Source organism: Suncus etruscus, chromosome 2 (assembly GCF_024139225.1).
Source record: "Suncus etruscus isolate mSunEtr1 chromosome 2, mSunEtr1.pri.cur, whole genome shotgun sequence".
In the NCBI taxonomy this organism is placed as follows: domain Eukaryota; kingdom Metazoa; phylum Chordata; class Mammalia; order Eulipotyphla; family Soricidae; genus Suncus; species Suncus etruscus.
In genome coordinates this window covers 66213663-66219662 of record NC_064849.1, presented here as the reverse complement: position 1 = coordinate 66219662, position 6000 = coordinate 66213663, and positions in this window count along the sequence as shown.

Sequence of the window (6000 nt, the reverse complement as noted above, 5' to 3'; positions counted from 1 at the left end):
CAAGCACTACTGGATGTGTCCCCCCTCAATTAAAAGAACTTAGGCTTTCTTCCCAACCTTGCACAAGTGGTGGAAAAGAGGCAAGATTCTTGCAGGATGTGAGTGAACATGATGGTGCAGGACACACATAGGTGCATGTTCATAGTGGATGATTGGTGAGCCCTGGGAGCACGATTCATTGTGCATTAGCTTCTAGCTGCTTCCTTTCTCCTGCTTCCTTCCTCCCATCACTCTGCTCAGTCTCTCCATCACTGTCCTGAATCTCTGCTCCTCTCTCGTCCCATTTCCCAGTCCATCTTCTCATCAGCGCCTCCATCCCTCTCACCACAGCTGCGCCTCCCTCAGCTTTGCTCAGTCTCTCTTGCTGCCCAGGACTGGCAATTTGCTTTCTGGCTCTCATTTGTCTCTCACTCCCTCTAGCTTGCTTTCTCTCATTCCAGCCTTGTTTTCCTCTGTTATACCAGCTTTTTGGGCACCCTGCAGCTAGTGATAACCTTTTCTCGTTACATTAAAATCCGTAAGCAGCACTTGGTTTATTGATTGATTGTTTTTTATTTAAATTCTAAGAGGGAAGAAAATGAAATTTTTTTTTTTAAAGTGAGAGCAGAGCAAAAGCACAAGATCAAGCAAAGGTGAACAGAAAAAGGGTTGCCTGAGAGCATACTGGTGGTGGTGGGCATCAGAAGAGACTGAACCCCCAAGCTTGCCTATTTTATATCCTTTTGAATAAAATAGATTAGCTTTCAACGGTTAATGACAACTTAATCTAAATTTTAGAGGGTTAAGTCTCAAGTTAGGCTTGGCACCCAACCCAGAGGCAAAAAGCTTTAGGGAGAAATGAGTTGGGTTAAATAAACCCAAGAAGCTGACATGGGTAAAAAAATTTTCTGCCTGACCCACTAACAACTGCAAACAGGACATTTTAGAAATGATGTTTATTGAAATGCTTCTGTGGAGCATAGCCTCGGGAAACAGGAAGTTGGCCAGGTCCAGGGAGTGAAGCCTGAGGACCAAGGGGTGCCTGGGCCAGGTGGGAGGAGGCAGCAGCTGCTCATGAGGGCACTTGTGATGAATCTCTGCTAGTCCTCTTGCTCGCTATAATGAAAGCTTTCCCAATATGACTCTGGCCTCCTGAAGGGACACACAGAATTTTGAAAACAAACGAAGCCCAGCAGAGATGCTTGGTTGCAAGAAGCATTTATTTGAAAGCATAAAGCACTTCCTCATGTCTTGGAGTCACCACTGCTGGTGTCAAAAAGAAGCTCATCTACTCTATCCAGGACACTTTTAACAAAACAAACAAAAATGGGAGAGAAAGAGAGAACACTAACTGTACTTACTAAATCAAATATGTTCATGGACATTTTCTTTTTTTGTTTGTTTTTTTTTTTGGGGGACCACACCCGTGATGCTCAGGGATTACTACTGGCTATGCACTCAGAAATCACTTCTGGCTTGGGGGACCATATGGGACGCCGGGGGATCAAACCGAGGTCCGTTCTAGGTTAGCACATACAAGGCAAATGCCCTACCACTTGTGCCACCCCTCTGGCCCTTGTTTTTGTTTTTGTGTCACACCGGTAGTGCTGAGGGGTTACTCCTGGCTCTGCGCTCAGAAATCACTCCTGGCAGGCTCCGGGGACCATATGGGATGCCAGGTTTCAAACCACCGTCTGTCCTGGATTGGCTGCATGCAAGGCAAACTCTCTATTGCTGTGCTATCTCTCTGGCACCCATGTTCATGGAAATTTTCTGTTGATCCAACCTACCTGCTTGCTTTGGAGCCAGGGACAAGCAACCTCTCCAGTTTCTTACCTCACTCCCTTTTTTGTCCCGCCTCTGTATTCTCTCTCTTAGTAGATCACTTAGAACTCATTTAGAAGTCATTTATTTTCCCTCAAAGGATGTAACCTTCCACTTCCCAAAAAGCGTTGACTTATTTGCTAGTTTTTTCTTTTGCTAGCTGAGAAGGCTATCAAGAGACATGGTCTTTCTGGTTTTGCCTATATAGGGAACACTCAGGAATTGTTCTTTGGTCCTGACTTGCTTCAAGTACCCTTCTCCGCTCCACCCCCACAACCTAACCTACCTTCTTGCCTTCCCTCAGGAATATTCTACTCACTGCCTCCTGCTGACCACTGCTCCTCCACATAACCCTGCCTTGCCCAGGGAGGAGCTGTTGAAAGCCTCATCTGTTTCCAAGCCCAGAGCATTCCCAGCTAGCCAGAAAAAAGCACCTCCAGGAGCATTTGCTCCCTCTTTAATCAGATTAGTCCCATCACCTACCCCGAGGAGTCAGATTTTGGTATTACTGAGCTGCCTGTGGAAGGAGGAAAAATTGTCAGGCATCACTTAAAGAGCCCTGTCCCTGGGACCCTGGAATCTGCCGAGAGAAATTAATCTTCCAGCTATTTAAGGCAATTTCTTTTCCATCATCTTTTGTCAAGAGGACTGCACTGGGAAATGAATCTGATGGGAGTCCCTGAACTGGTACACTCCACTCAACAGCATCTCTCCACCGCTATGCAGCATCCATCATCCCCACGCATCAGAGACAGACGCAGCCTCTCCAGCAAAGCCAACTCCCCACTATTCCTGGTAGCAAACAACAGCAATTGCAAATCGTCGCAAAGCATGGGGCTTGTCACCACAGCTCCTCTCCCTTCCCTAAGTTTTTCCAGAAAACGACCCCAAATTGATCTCTTCCATTACGTGAATCTTGTCTTATCCATGAGAAGAGATGGTAGAGAAAAGGGAATATAACGAGAACAGAATATGGGACCATGGGTCACAGTCTTGCACTTCCTCCCCGTGCTTGGACACTCTGCTAGTGGCCTAAGTCACAACTGCTAAAGCCAGGCAGAAGCCACAGGGCAAGGGCAGCACTGATCCAGGACTATCTCTTCTCTCTGCTGTGATTTATCTTTCATGAGCTAAGTAGACGCAGAATTTTGGGCATTCTAGGGTCACATAAAGGAAACCTAGTCTTTTTTTTTGGCCACACCCCAGTGATGCTTAGGGGTCCATACAGGATATTGGGGATCAAATCTGGATTGGCACATGCAAGATAAATGCCCTACCATTGTGTATCAGGAAGACTAGTTTTGAGTTTACTTCTTCAAGGATATTTTTGTTGTTGTTGTTGTTGTTGGTTTTTGGGTTTTTTTTTTTTTTTGGTCACACCTGGTGGTGCTCAGGGGTTATTTCTGGCTCTGAGCTCAAAGAAATCGCCCCTGGCTGGCATGGGGGGACAATATGGAATGCTAGGAATCGAACTACTGTCCATCCTGGGTTGGCAGCGTGAAAGGCAAATGCCCTATTGCTGTGCTACCTCTCCGGCCTCAAGGATATTCCTTCTGAGGGATATTGTGTTCCTTGGAGTTTCATGAAGTGCCAGGGAGGGGTAGAGAGATAGTACAGTCAGTAAGCCTTGTGAAAGTGGGTTAGCCTTGCACACTGCTAACCTGGGTTTTATCCCGGACATCCCAAATGGTCTTCAAGCACCTCCAGGAGTAATGTTTGTGTGCAGAACCAGGAATAACCCCTGAGTACACCAGTTGTGGCCTAAAACAAAAAAAGTGCCAGGGAGTTTGTGTATGTGGGGTGGGGTGGGAGTGGGGAGAAGGGTGCTGTGGCAAATGGCTGAATTGGAATCTTTCAGGTGTTGAGTTTCTTTTGTTTTTGGACTGCAACAGTATTCAGGGATTAACCCTGGTTCTATGGTCAGAGATCACTCGTGGTGGAGCTTAGGGTCTTATAGGGTGCTGAGAATCAAACTCAGATCAGTCTCCTGCAAGACAAGTATCTGTCCTCAATATTTTTCTTATAAATGTTTGTTTTATTTTTTGGGCCACACCCGGCAGTGCTCAGGGGTTACTCCTGGTTCTGTGCTCAGAAATCGCTCCTGGCAGGCTCCCCCAAGCCTGACATCCATATGGGATGTCAGAGATCAAACCCGGGTCTATCCTGGGTCAGTAGTGTGCAAGACAAATGTCCTACTGCTGTGTTATCTCTTCAGCCCCCTATAAAGCTTACTTTTTAGGGGGTGGGGCATGGGTCTCACCCAGAGTTATTCAGAGACTGCTCTGGACCCTGAACTTGGGGGTTGCTCCCAGGGGTCCTGGGAGACATATGGTGTTGGGGCTTAAACAAGAGCTGGTTGTTGGCTGCATGAAAGGCAAATGCCTTAACCCCTGTACCTCCAGCATCCAATGTTATGATTTTTCAAAAACCCTGTTAACCAGTGTCCTAAATGGTGGAAGATTGAACCTGTGTCATGCGGCTACCACTTGTCAAATGGCTACATGCAATACAGGGATGTATGGGCTGACACACACTGACCTAGATAGAGCAGGTCCAGGACCATGCTAGCAGCTCTCAGACTCCAGGGGCTCCAGAAGCACTTCTCAGCAAAATGAATCTTTCGCATGAGAGTCATTTGTTTTCCAAACTCCCTTCTCCAATCTCACTAATTCCCAATTTCCCTGCATTTGACAAATGCAATTAACAAGCCTCGATCAGTTCCCGGCCGACAGCCGTCATCAATCAATAGACTGCATGAAGCAGAGGGGGGAGGAAAGGAACATGAAGAGAGCTCTGATATTGGAAGAGGCTTCACCCTCTTATGTCAACTCCTCTATGTGAAAATATGCCAACTTGGTATCACCCTACCCAACCAATCTCTTACTAAATAAAGAGTAGTTGGTGCCCTCCACTCCTGATTGTTTTTTTGTTTTTTTTGTTTTTTTTTGGGGGGGTGGAGAAGAGTCACACCAGTGGTGCTCAGAACCTTCTCAGACTCTGAGCTCAGGGATCAGTCCTAGCTGCTCCATATATATAGGCTGCTGGAATCAAACCTGCGTCAGCTGCATACAAGGTAAACACCCTACTTGCTCTGATCCCTCCACTTTCATTTTTCAAAGATTTCTCCCATCTTTTTCACCCTTTTCTAGATCTTTAACAGAAGGCCTTGCCATCTGCTGCCACCATAGCTTGGGGACTCTTTCCCACACGCCACCCCCACCCCCCTTGCTGGTTGTGATAAATCAGCCATTTCTGTGCTCAGTAGGGGCTCTTCCCATCTCAGTGAAAATTCTGGTCTAAGGCCAAATTCACCATCACCCCCACTGAAGGACTAAAACGAGCAAATTCAGTCACTACTACTTTAAGTCACCTTTTTTTTTTTTTGGTTTTTGGGTCACACCCAGCAGTGCTCGGGGATTACTCCTGGCTCTGTGCTTAGAAATCACCCCTGGCAGGCACGGGGGACCATATGGGATGCCGAGATTCCAACCACCGTCCTTCTGGATGTAAGGCAAACACCCCACCTCCATGCTATCTCTTGGGCCCCGTAAGTCACCTTTTTTCCTGTCCATTGCCAGAGTCTAAGCCTTCCTTTCTCAAGACTGACCCTAGTGGGAGCTGGGGAGAGCCTAAAGGTATGGTGCACATGCTTAGCCTGTATGAAGCCCCACTTTTTTTTTTTTGGATTGGGGGCGGCACTCAGCAGTTACTCCTGGCTCTGTGCTCAGAAATTGCTCCTGGCAGGCTAGGGGACCATGAGATGTCAGGAATTGAATCTGGTCGGCAGCTTTCAAGGAAAATGCCCTATTTACTGTGCTATCACTCCAGCCCCAAGAGGCCCCACTTTTGACCCCAACACTTGGGTCCTGTCCCTGCAGTATCCTGACCCGCAGAGCACTGCAAAGTGGAGCTCCCACCAACCCTTACGCCTGCACATGTACCAGTAGTGTCCAGTAGTGTCGAGTGGACTCTAGGTCCTGAGCGCTGCTGGGGAAGGTACTGCCCCCCCCAATAAGGTTTACCCTTTTCACCTTTCAACTGAGCATGAGGTTGTCAGTCTCTCCGCCTGCCCCACCAGAGCTGATAGCTTTTTTCTCGACAGCGCTGCATGGTACAGGAATGTGCATCTTTCCACCTCATCAACTCTTCATCTCTTGCAAACAGCATCGGGAAGTCTCTCCCTCCTCCCTGCCTCTC